Below are 14,062 nucleotides of genomic sequence, written 5' to 3'. Positions count from 1 at the left end.
CCATATTAATGGCATGCTAAACACTAGAGACAAAGACAAGTAAAACTCCCAGTGTATTTCCTTACTATTCATGAACATATTCTCCAGACTTGGTATGTGGCACAAACTATTCCTCATTAATATTTGGTACTGGAATGTGCTGGGCTCCAGAAATCTACACTAAGATGACATGAGAGAAGCGTTTCAGTGTAAAATAAAACATGTTTTATTTCTGTATGTATCAAGATAATATTCTGTGCATGATTCCAGTAGTGGTTTCATACCTGCCATAAAAGAATCAAAAGCAAACTAAATCAAACCAACAATAAATACGAAAACACAAAACCCTAACCACATCAAAAAAAAAAAATAAAAATAGCCTCACATGGCTGGAAGGTCCATTTTTGGGTATCTCAGTGCAAGACAACTGATACCAACCTAGCAGCACCAACTTAACTTCACCCCTTTTCTCCAGAATTTTTCAACTTCTCCTTTCCAATTCTTTCCTCTGAAAACTGCAAGCTTTGGCATAATTTATTGGTTAGCTTAGTTCTGGCACATGGACAAGCCCTCAGAGAAAAAAGATTTATCCTGTTCAGGTTAGAAATGACAGTAACCTTGAATTTGACTCATGTTATTTGCTTTCTTATCTACTCTCTTTCTCCTTTCCATCCTTTGAGACTCTTAATCTCTTTAAAAGGCAGGATTACTTTACTTATTTTCTAGACATGTTCAAAAAAACCTTGTTGTGTAGTTTTAATCTACTCACTAAATGTACAGTCAACAGCAATCTTTTTGTTGGTTTAATGAGATCCAAGGACTACTGAAAAAAAAAAAAAGCCCTCAGATATATCATTCAGAGATATTATTCTATTTGTAAGCAGCATTCCAGGTGCAGAGCTTGCCAACAGAAGTCCTACACAAGCAGGTTTCTTTGCTTTCATTCCATCTTGTGTTTACAGGACTGCTGACCCAAAATGCTGTGTACCAATGTTTTGTTCTAACACACAAAAGTCAGCCAAATCAAAATTCTGATCAGTTTTGCTATTTTGAAATCACTATTATCTTTGTCAGTATATTGCATAGGAAATTAACACAGATAACTGTAGGTGGAATGGAAAAAGGAGATATGTTATCCAGTTGTACAGGATGATGCACACAGTTAAAATGAAGGGTTAGACCATTTTTCCTCTGGAACAGAGCAGTTCACAGTGGCAACAAAAATCAAAGTAGCAGGGTGGAAACAGTTGGTTTGGGGTCTCTCCACTGAATGATTTGGTTGAGCTCTCTGTCCTCTTAAAAAAAAAAAAAAAGCAAAAAGCTGGGCCAGAACTCCCCAAGACACATCTGGTTTTCTCCCACTCAAATTAAAACTAGATGCCACTTCAAAGCTTCTCTCATGCCCTTTCTTTGTAGTTTATTTATGTGTTCCTCAGTGCTAAGGCCTTCTCATTTGCTTATTGTCAATGTGGCCATCAAAGCAAAGGCTGAATACAAACAAAATCACAAACCAGGACACAACCTTTAAGAGGCCTCCACATCTTTAATTTAGAAACACTGTTCCCTTTGAGAAATGAGCACTGAAGAACACGTTCCTGAAGAATGCTGCACCAAATATCTGCTTCCTAACATTTATTCTGTCTTAAGATTAACAGACTGGAAAACTCATCTCTGTTATGGACATACACAATCCCTATACATCACAAATATACTGAGTGATATTTCTTATGAGAAGCAGTTTTTATGCATTTGTCATGACAAAGTAATTTAAAAGATGACAAATATGGTAAGAAGACCAAGATTACCAGAGCAATAAAGTCATTCTCTATGCATTAATGCTGAATTTTTGCACTGATATTTAAAGCTAACGTTCAACTAGAAACAACCATAAGACAAGTCTAGGCCAGTTTGTTTGGCTTCTGTGAAGCCCTTAATTCCTCATTTGGGCAGGGGAGGTGGGGGATGAATCAAATCAGACATTTCTACCTTGTGTGCTTGCTTTGCAGCACAAGAATGTCTCATTTTTAAAAGCAGGAAATGCAGTTACATAACAAAGAGTTGTCTGAACTTGGAAAAAATTTAAGTAAGTGCAGTCCCTACTCAACTGCAAGCAAGGATGTGGTCTGTGGCTATACTGACACTTCTATTTTACTAAATCTGTAATGCCACATTTTACAGCAAACAGCAAATGCAAGCACTTTTTCACCAGTGCTATCATACCCTAGAATTACCAGTCTTTTTTCAATTAAGTTTTTTAAACAACAAGTTTGGAAACGGGGCTGCGTGGCTCCACAGGGAAACATCTGAGTATGGTAACTTAACATCAGGGAGTCCCAGCAGAAGAGGGGGGGATAAAGAGACAGCCAGTCCCAAAGTGCTGACAGACCTGCACCACATCCCAAACCTGCACAGAACAAAGTGCTTCTCACCCTTTGTGTATGCACACGCTTAGGAAGGTGAAGACAAAATTCTACTCGTTTTCTTGGCAGACAATGTAGCACCTAAACTGGAGTTACTGCTGCCACAATTTTTCTGGGCTGCTCAGAGTTTATTTTCTCAGGCAACCTGCCAGTTCTGTAGACTTTCCATTTAAGTCCTCCTCAGTTACAGTTATAGCAGCTTTGGTATCTTTGCTGCTGCTGTAGTGAAAATCATCTGGACATTTCCATAAAACAGACTCTACTCCAGCTTTTCATTTATTTTTATTTTCCAAACGATTAAGCACTGTTGCCCCAAAATGATAAATTTTCCTTTCAATGGGACCATTCTAAACCCGCATTCATATTCCAGGGAAAATATTAATATGAAAACAGCCTTTTCTCACTTGAGCAGATATGATTAGCATGCTCTCAAGACATATTTCCAATGTAAAACTAAGTTTACGTAAGCAAGAGCAAACATTAAAGAAAAAAAACTCTTTCAAAATGCTAGGATGAAATACTTGCTAAAATAGCAAGCACTCTATTACAGATTGCGAAGGTTTTAGTAACGGACTCCTCTTTCTAATCAAACACTCCATTGTCAGAAAAAGTTACTGTTTTCAGGGTTCCCAGAACTTTGTGGGAGGTGCCTTTTATTCTGTAGATAGCATATCTGGCAATTTGTAAACTACTGAGACTCAGCAAGAGCCACAAAGCCATTGTTGTAATTTGTGAGATGTATCTGCCATGTGCCATCAACTTATGTGACATTTCATTACATTTTAAGCCCAGGGTCTAATACAGTACCTTGATAGTAGCAGTGTGGATGAAGAAAACTTTAAATTCTGTGATTATTACTCTGTAATAAAAATGACTAACACACTGTTTGGTACCTGAGGTAAGTTTAGGAGAATAGTGAAGTGGTGTTAGAAGGCAGAACTGTCTGTAAGCTTCAGACTTGAAATCCAAGGATCCTTCAGTGGTTAACTATCTGGAGAGATTCCAAGAACTAGAGCAACTTAACAATTCTGACATGAAACCCCACAATGTGTTTTCTAAAGAGGAACAGGATTTGGAGCAGTGTGGTTCAGCAGGTTGTTTGTGGACCAGAAGCACCACTGGATTCTCCAATCTGGCTGCTGCTGTCTCTTCCTGCTGACGACAGGCCACCCATCATCATGTCTGAGAGGTCACAGAGAAGTGCCTGAGGACTGGAAGGAAGCAAATGTCACCCTCCTCTACTCGGCCCTGGTGAGGCCATACTAGAGTGCTGTGTCCTGTTCTGGGCTCCTCAGGACAAAAGAGACGTGGAGATCCTGGAGCGGATCCTGGAGCTTCAGAGATGGTGGGGGGGACTGAGCATCTCTCTTAGGAGGAAAGGCTGAGGGGCTGGGGCTGTTCAGCCCTGAGAAGAGATGGCTGAAAGGGGACCTCATCCTTGTCTGTCTTCAGGGAGGGCTCAGAGCATGGACTGTGAGGCCCAGAAATGGGTGGGACAAGAGGAACGGGCAGGAACTGATGGCCAGGTTCCACTGAACATGAGGAAGAACTTCCTCCCTGTGCACTGTGCAGACCAAGCACTGAACAGACTGCCCAGAGAGCTCATCTGCCTCACTGGAGAGATTCCAGAACTGTCTGGACACGAAGCTGTGCCATGGGCTCTGGGATGGCCCTGCCTGAGCAGGGAGGTGGCACCAGATGACCACTGTGGTGCCTTCCAACCTGACCCAGCCTGGCATTCTGTGAAGACTGACAGCAGATGTCTGACCAGCTCATGTTTTCCAAAATCTTGTTTATGCAGGAGGGACACTGCAGCCTCTCCTGAAGAGGTAGAGAGGGTAGAAGTGGTAAAAGTTAACTTGTAGAGAGGGCAACAAAAAGCCACATTCAATTAAAAAAACAAAACAAAAACAAACCAACCAACCAAAACCCCAAAACAACCAACCAACCAAAACAAAAAAAACCAACCCAACAAAAAATGTGTTCCAAAACAAAAAAAAGCTCTCTTTGCTGCTGGAGTTACACTAATAAATTGGGGCATTTCATTAATTAGAAACCACTCACTGGTATTTCCTTACACACACAATATTAGAAATTTTCAGAAATAAACCCGACTTGTATTTACAAGGGACAAATGATTGCATGAGCACAACTGTACAACACTACCAGAAGAAATGCATCACACCAAGTAAATTAGAGATAACTCAGTTGTCTTAGTCAACCCCTCTACAACTACAAGCATCAAATTCAGTGAAAACCTTCAGCAAATGCTTTGGTAGCTACATACCAACTTTTACGGTTTTTAAAGCTCACTAGACAGAAAATTATCTACCACTAAGCTCAGTTATGCAAGCCTTGGCCTTCCTGATTTATTGGAAGCCTAAGTGAGATATGTTCTTGAGCAAGTGTTAGAAATAGAAGTAGGAATTCAAAAGGCAGTTCTGACTTATGCTTCCATTTTACTGTATCAAAATTAGAGGTATTTTACAAGAGAAACCAACTTTAACAACAATTCCTCTTAGCAATTTTAACATGTTTATCAATAAATATATTTTGAAAAAAAAATGCTAAAGATACTTATAAGAAAAGTGAATGCAGACAATTTAAGCAGTTTAATACCTATTGATGTGGAAACAATTGTGCATTTGTTAAAAAAACTCCTCCTACAGAACTCCAAAGAAATAAAGCTCCTGAATTTATTGAGTTACAAATCAATAGATACATAAAACCAGAAAAATATGTATAATTTCAGTGAATTACCACCTCAAATTCAACAGCAGAATTTCAACAGACATTTGGTAAAACCACAGTGTTGCTTTGCAAATCTCTCTAAGCACATTTGGATCAAAAAATGATAATCATTAACAGAAGTAGTTGAATACCGTAGTTATCTTAAGTTTTCTACCTTTGGTGACATTTTTATCTTTCTCTTATCTGGTAGTATTTATCCTTACTCAGGTTTGTTTGCTTTTTGGGTTTTTATATGTATGAATGGTAGGTTGCTTCGGGTTTTTTTTGTGCTTGGTTTTAAGACAGTGTAAATCACACCAATCCTTTAATCATTTTAGCCCAGGTTACACAGAAGTGTAACAACATTACACTGTCTCCAGACAGCTACACAACTTCAATTTCTTGATCACTTCAGATACCTGGGAATTGGTATAGTCACCACACAATTACACCTCTGGTAATCAGCCATTTTTATTAAATAAAAGCACATTTCTATCAGTAACTCAGCAGAGGTTTTAAAAGAAAACCACGCTTATCGAGCACTTACATCAGAATACATCAGGTCAGAACCAGACCCTTCCAAAGTCTGCTGAGAAAGAAAAATAGTCTGGCAAACTTCTGCTAAGTAATTGTCATCTGGGAAATTATTAGAAATCTTTCTTTTAGCAATCTGTCAGGAGAAAGCGGCTGAAATGTTGGTGCACCCAACTTGTCTATCAGTTTTAACTGTGGTACCTATTCAGACACATCCTGTATTTCAAGCTGTCTCTCCCAGTAGATCCTATTTTGCAAGAAATAAGCTCTGAGACTGAAATTTATAAAAATAATTATTTTATAAATGAACAGTCATCACTAAGGCTTTAATCACTGGCCTTCTTAAAGCCATTGTGAGGGATTTAATTGAATAATCTTGGTGGTCCACTGATAAGAGCATATGCAAATATGTGCAGCAGACCACAGAGGATAATTAATTGAAGCTTACAACATGTGTGGGCCTGCATTCATCTCAGACAAAAGAGTACAAACTCTATTAAAAATATTCATTGTCTGTGACGTAAAGTTCAAGCACAGAGACACATGGGGTACAAAGTGTGGCACTGAACTGGAACACTGAACATGTCACTTGTCATCTCCAAAGTCCAGCGGGGCAGCTGAGCCCTTCTTTGAGCTCATTTGAGTGCAGCTTCAGGAGCTGATCATTTCAGAAAAATAATCATATTATTGCCTTAAAAGAATAGCAGCAAGTTGTTCTACAAGTCTCCAAAAGATTAAAACATCAGCAACAAATAAAACTGGTTTGGGATTTGTTTGACATCACAAGTAGATCAGAAATTATCTCAGGATTTTCTCCGAACTCTCACATCCTTTAAAATAGATCTTGCACTGTTTTCTTGAAACATCCACACATAATGTTTATTTTGCTCCTAAATCAGACTAACAATCCTGGAGCAGGTATAATGTATTTTAATTTAGAGGTGTGGACGCCAATCAGGCTTGTGGGAAAACTCTGAGAATTGATCTAGCTGCAGAGAGGCCACATTTATTTAATTTTTAATTCATCATTGCCTATTACTCATCTTGTTCAAGTATTTATAAAAAGTAGGCAGGCCTCAATGCTTCAGCAAATACTGCTTTTCAGGAAAAGCATCCTTACTCTATCCACAGAAAAATACCAAGGAGTATCATACTTTGACATTGTCCTCTCACAACTTCATTTTAAAACATCAACATCCTTATCAGGCAGAGAATGTCAGCCCAGATGGACCCACCTTCTGATCCACAGCGATGGCTCACTGCTGCTGAGGTGAGTTCAGCTCTGATTGCCAGAGTTAAGTGAGTGTCTGCACTAATTGTTGGTGCTAATACCTGTCAGCAATTAGCAAAACCAGCCCTGTGCAGCACTTAATTCCGTGCTGCTTAGTGCTATTAATCTACAACATCAACTCCTTGCTTTGATGCATATGATCAAAGAGCAATGGAAACCCACAGGTTTATGCAATGAGAGATGGGCTGAGAAATGTGAGACAGAAACAAGGCAAAAAAAGGGCAAATTACGCCTGAAACTGGAGAGGGGTGCCCTCCCCGTTACCAGGCCCAAAATGGAACATTTTTTGGGAGCGTTTATCTAACAGTACCCTGTGCTACATCTGAAGCAGCACAGCCAGCAGGGTGAGCGAGGAGATTCTGCCCCTCTGGTCTGCTCTGCCACCAAGCTGGTCAGAGGGATGGAGCACCTCTCTCACGAGGAAAAGCTGGGAGAATTGGGAATGTCCAGCCTGGAAAAGAGAAGGCGTTGGGTGACCCAACTGAGGCCTTGCAGCACCTGAAGGGAACCTACAAGGGAGATGCAGACAGATTATTCCCAAGGGCCTGGAGCGACAGGACAAGGGGGAATGGCCTCAAACTGACAGAGAGTGTCTTTAGATTGGATATTAGGAAGAAATTCTTCCTTGTGAGGTTGGTGAGGCCTCTCAGGTTGCCCAGAAAAGCTGTGGCTGCCCCATCCCTGGAAATGTCCAAGGCCAGTTTTGATGGAGCTCTGAGCAATCTGGTCTACTGAAAGGTGTCACTGCCCACAGCATGGGGCTGGAATCAGATGATCTTTAAGGACCTTCCAACCCCAACTATTCTGTGATTTTACGGTTCTACAATCTAGATGCACTGGTCTTATGGAAAATGCCCAAGGTCAGGCAACAGTCAGATTCATACCAACACAAAAGCAAAAAATCCAAATAACAAACCCTCTTTCAAATACAGTTTTAGTTTGCTTCCTCTTGATCTGTTTATTATATGCATTACCAGAACTGGCAGGATCCTCTTTCTGTTAGTTCAGAACACACAGGAAAAAGTTAGTTACATTATAATAGTGTTAATCAAGTGGTGCTAATACTTAAGATTCCCAGCTGTGCAGAATTCTTTCACATCACTGCAACATCTTCCTCCAAAATTATCTCAAAAATGCCAACTTAGTTAAAAAAAAAACATACTAAAGAAAAGCAGTTAAAAGCATATTCTCATATACAAAATATCCACAATAAAAGTTATTTTGAAAAAATTCATATTTAGAACCAGTCTACCTAACAAATAGTAAGAAAGACAAGTTAACCTGAATACACTGGAAGATTAAATCCTATTTCCATAAGTGATGCTTTACTTCTTCCCATCTCAATGCCAAGTTTCTTATAAAATAAATGAAAATCACAATTTAGACAGATGGCTGAAGAGGCAGCAACACCAATACTCACTATCAGGTAAGGAAGCAGAGCAGATGAAGAGTAACACTTTCTCTCTAATTAAAGTAATTTAGCCTTTTAAAATGAATTTTTAAAAAAAAAAAATCTGTAAAATGGGTAAACACTAATTATTTGAAGTGTTAACGTTAATACACTACACTAAAAAAAACCAACAAAAAAACCCACCAGATTTTCTTTTTAGAATGTACTTCACGTATACGGTCAGGTGTTTTAAAAGCTGACTTGGCCAAAATAAGTACCACAAGAAAAACAGCATTCTGGTAGCAGGATATATCATCATTCAACTTACCAGATGAAATTTTAGAACTCCATCTGATCAAGGGTTTACGTCTGCCACCCACTGCTTATATGCAGACTGTCAATCACTTTGATGCCTGTTGTCTCATATAATCAAACCGTTAGCTCTAAAAGTTCAGAAATTTCCATTTGACAAAAGTATTTCTTGGCTGCCTCCCCTTGTATTTTTACATCTTTGATTTCAACATCTACACAGATTGATCTGCAGTATCCTTTTACTTCAGAAATGCAAAGGAACAACTAGAGTTTATTTACAAAGTGAACTGTCAGCACATTTGACAGATCTGCAGGAAAAACACCCAGCAAAAACCATTATAATTCAGTAGTCCCCTAGTTTTACATCCCGACTCTCACAACTATATCCTCACCTCACAATACAATGGAAATAACAATTAATATTTATTAAAGATTTTTGATGACCCAGCAGCACATGCTCCTTCAGCAAATGGCAAACCAGGTGGGTCCTTCCAAGGTTAAACTACAGCAGCAGAGAAAACGACAGGACAACACCTCTTGAACAGATATGAAGCCTCTAATGACCTTGCCAGTGTTTTCTTCCATTAAATTCAAACTGAAGTCAGAATCAGAATCTGGGAGCTGTTTTTCTTTCTCAGGTGGTTTTTTCAAGCCCAGGGTACAGTAAAGAGACATGGAATTGGCTTTTTTGGCAACAGCTAATTGTTGTGTAAAAACATCTTCAGCCTCAAGCAGGCAAAAGTGATGTTTTTAATGTGAGAGCAACTAATTTGTCCAGTCACTTCTAAGAGTGTAACTATATGGTAATGAAAAATATCCTGGTGAAGACTCAGTTCACTGAGAAACACCTTATGTGAAGTGAAAATCAGTTAATTCCATTTGTGTCAGAGCATGGGGTCAGGAACAGAAGAACACTGGGATGATAGACATAAACTCAACATCAGTCATTTCATGTGATTTTAAAATGCCAAAGAAAACCCCAGAGAAAACCACCTTCTGTATTGGGTGGGAACATTATTTTTTATCAACTTCTTTAGGAACTTGTTTAAGTGTTTCTTATGTTGAATCTGGCTTTGGAAACACTTTTAAAGGACTAGTAAAATTGTACCCAAAGAAGTCAAATTAACTGCTGTTTACCATATGGAGTATTACTCAACTCTTCTCTTACCAGTAGAAAACATGAACATAAGGAAGAGATTTGCAAGTCAGAGAATATTCATATGAAACCCAGAAGTGAAAACTCCTTCCCTCATTTTTTTTTTCTTTCTGGATTACACATTGTATCAGGAAAGCAGATTTTAGGCTACATTTCAAGACTATAAAAAAGGGGATTTGTAAAGAAATATGTTTTTACAGTATCTCTCACCATATAGACTCTTTGCAGAATCAGCATCTTTAGAGATGTTCCAGATCCATAAAGTAACTATGCAGAATTTTTACACATCTCCAGCTACTCAATACAGTTCTACTTGTTACGTACCTTCTGACACTGAATTGTTTCTGAGTGGTTTTCTTCTGGCATGCCAAACCTCCTTGTGTTCTTTGTGGGGATCCAGCCTCCATATGGGTGTACTCCCTTTCCTAACTCCAAAGCGTGGTAAGTTTTGAGATGTATTTAACCAGCAGGTTTGGAGTAGCACAGTATTTTAGAATTGGCACAAAGAGATAAAAACCCAACACCCCTGGTCATTCCTGGCTGAAAATACCAGTATTTATTTGTTCCTTTGCTTTAAAGCTGGATTCCTGGTGCCCACTGAAGCTCCAGGCACCACACAGCTCATGGAACAGGAATCACAGACCGTGTTTAACTCCTTATCAGCCTGATTTTGTGCACCCTGGCAATGAAATCTCTAGAACAGGCTACTGGCTAGAGCTGTATAGACAACAACATTACTCTTTAATGGTGGACATCACAATAAAAGAGTTACTTGAAGATGGAGCCCTTGAAGGTATTTTTGAATATATTCTCCTCCTATGCCACTGGGATCTCATAATGCAATGAATTTTAACAGCAGAAGGCTGGGAAGGGGGAAAAAAATAGACAAAGAAAAAAAAAAGAAAAAAAGACATCATTTCACCAGCAACTTCTCATTCCACGTAGAGAATGGAGACTAAAGTTAAGTTCTGCATGTTGAAAACAAACTGTCACTTGAATAACTCCTCCATGGAGTAGGAATTTAAGGAGTTTGACCACACTGTTGCCTTGGGCTGGAATGTTTCCCCATGCCTGCTGACTGTATGGTGTGCTAACACTCAACACGCTCCTCGTCCGTGCCTGCCTCAGGCAGGGACTCTGAGGATGCTCTGCCAACCACAAGTCAGCAAAAAACATTTGCCTTGGTCTCCCCTCCCTCCTCATGCCCTTTTCCTGGAGATAATTAAGGCAAAACCACCCAAACCAAACAATTCAGCCTACTTTATGCATTTTAAAGGAACAGAAAATGCGCATGCCAAAATACACGTTGGTTGAACAACTTCAGATAAAATTTATTTTCACTTCTGCTTGGAGAGCTCCAACCCTGAAATGACTGGCATTGCCTTGTAACTGAAGTTTTAAACATGTTAATGCCAAGCTAAAAAACTTATTTCATAGCATGTATGTTACAAAAGCAAACGTGGTCTTCACAAAATAAGCATTTTCAGTGCTTTGCAAAAAAGAACATGCTTAAAAGTGAAAACAGATCAATGTCTGAAGCAAATAAAATGTTGAGTTCAAGCAGTAAGTTCATCAGCTTCCCCAAAAGCAAGTATGAACAAGCAAAAGTGCCTTGCCATGAATATTGTTCATGTTTTTCCTCATTAGGCAGAAGGTATTTTGAGGTAAAGAATTTGTTCTGAGATCATGGCTCTAAACTACTTCACTGCTCAGGTGAAATCAGAAATTTTTCCCTTCATCTCTCCACTGCCCAAAATAAACACCCCACTTCAAACTTCTGGAAATTTTTGTCTGCATGACAGCTTTCTCTTTTTTACTGCAGAAAATTTGTTCCTATGTCTAGATAATGGAAACTGCAGATCACACTGAACGTTCACACCTGGTGTTCCAGCAGGGATCATATTATTTAGATAAAATAGGAGTTTCAATACCAGAAGAACTGCATGTAACCTCTTTTCACCAGTAAAATAGGCAGACTGATACACCTGGCTCAGTTTAGAAGCAAAGCCAGAAGTTTCTTTCAATCATGTAGCTCAGTGACACACAGCTTTAAATACATCAATATGTTCCTCTTCTAGCTTATATTAGGTAGCTACACATTTAAAGGAAGATATACTTTAAGGTTTAAAAACACTTGCTCATATTTGTACTGTACCCTTTTCTCCTTTAAAAAAAACCAAAACCAAACCCCTAATCCTGCAAGAAAATGGCAATCTTATGAGCTAGAATGTGACTCCTATGGGTTGGAAAAAGCAACTGGAAAATTCCAGCTATCCCCACACTAACTATGGCTCCGTTCAGTTAACCAACAAAGCCAGAAAGTTTCATATTAGCAACCATGATCAAGCTAACAGATGCAGTAAGCATTTCTAGACCTATACTTAAGAAAGGTCCCTCATTCCATTCCCTTTTCTTTTCTGGAAAGAATTTAAGCACATTATTATGTGCTTAAATGATTAACTTGAAAGTATAGCTGCATGGGGTTTTTTTGCTACAGAAAAGCAGCAAATTAGAAGTTTATGCATAATCCTAAATTCCGGTCAACAAAACAGCACAGCAGCTATTTGTGCTGCTCAGTTTATACAATTCCAAATCTAAAATGCTACCATCACTTCATTTTTGTGCATAGCCTCTGTATTTATTTCCATCTAATAGTACATTCCATATATCAAAAAGCACAGCGCACTTTAAACATCTTTGAAGACAGTTTGATATAACTGCCTATAAAAACCGATTATGGTTAAGCCCAAATCACACTAAAAAAAAAAAAAAAAAACAACAAAACAAACCAGTGATAAAACTCATGTTAAAATTTAACTCATCAATTTTAAGGAAAAAAAAAAAAATATAAACATCTCACAAAAACTAAACATTAATATTTATCTAAATTCAACGTTAGGATTTATTTGGGAACTATAATGGCACAGAAAATAGTTCTTCTATTCACAACAACAGAAATTTAAAAAGCATTTCCCAGAGCTCATTGTTCTTAGTTCTGGGTTGGGAGCCAAACCACCTACATGAAGAGTCAGAGCTACAAAGGAACTTCAATGCTAACAGTCATCTTCCAAAACATGTAAATCATAAATATTACATCAATTCTGCATCTGCAATATATCATCACCACACTACTGTACCACAAGAATTGCCAGTTGATGCATTAATGAAATTACCCTAAGCACAGGTTTCTGGAAGCTGATGTATTACATCCACATAGCCACCCACAGCTCTGATTCAGACCATCCAAATTCAGTCTGGAATTATTTCCTGATGAAAATCAATACCTAACTTTTACCAAGATGAGTTGCACTAATCCCCAGAATCTTCAAACAGATGAATAAGACATTTTTGCATGTATTCATCCATCAAGACTTGTCATCCTTAAAGGAACACCTAAAGAAACCAAAACCAAAGTGACACAGCAAAAGCCTGGGCTTCCCTTGCTAAATACCTCTCTGTAGATAAGTGTGCTGTAATTTTCTAGCTATAAAAAAACACCCAAACCTTTTCAAAACTGGAATCTGACAAGATTTCCAAATGTCACAGGATTGCAACACTTTTACAATTAGACTTCTATCTGCCAGGAAGGAGAAAAGACGACATGTACTTTATATTTTTCTTATGATGAGAAAACAGTCACCATCAAGTAGAAACTGTAGTGTTTACCAGTTATTTAGATCCTAAGCTATAACCAGATTCTCTTTTGTGGGTTGATCGGTGTTTTTTCCTAAGTAATTTTTATGCTGACAGATTTTGCAGCTCAATATACAACATCCCTGCAGAAATAAACACCCAGGTGATACACACAGATATATACACTGACTAAAAATGTACCTGGTCTTCTGTTTTCTGACCTCCACAAGCATCTACAGCCCCCCAAAATTACATTTGAAACCTGGAATCCAGTAACACTGCCATATGGGCAGTGTGTTAAAATCAGGTACCTTACAAGTCTCCATTTGGAAAGTACTTCCCATTCAGCAAGCTAATTAAAATAAACCTCAAATTCCTGCTACATTCAATCTGTATGACATGGTTTAGCAAACAAGCATGTCTAAATAAAAATCTTGGAAGTCAGAGTTACAGTAAATAATAAACACAACTTCTACCTACAATAAGGTTTCTACTTAAAATCTTCAATGCTAAAAAAGTTGTATTCTGCTTTGCATATATTGTGAGATATTGAATGCTAGATTAAAAAATCTAAAGAGAAGCATTCTTTTCCAAAGTGGGAGGAAATGCTTTATGTC

General features: G+C 38.4%; 1 protein-coding gene across 18 annotated transcripts in view; it reads right to left on the bottom strand.

Moving 5' to 3' along the window:
* Window positions 1-14,062, bottom strand: part of PLEKHA5 (pleckstrin homology domain containing A5) — a 157,268-nt gene that overhangs the window by 68,812 nt on the left and 74,394 nt on the right. The window lies entirely within an intron of this gene.

Source organism: Pseudopodoces humilis, chromosome 5 (assembly GCF_049639895.1).
Source record: "Pseudopodoces humilis isolate 2021_Gansu_Grassland_sample_001 chromosome 5, ASM4963989v1, whole genome shotgun sequence".
NCBI classification, from domain to species: domain Eukaryota; kingdom Metazoa; phylum Chordata; class Aves; order Passeriformes; family Paridae; genus Pseudopodoces; species Pseudopodoces humilis.
This window is presented reverse-complemented; position numbering and strand designations above follow the sequence as displayed.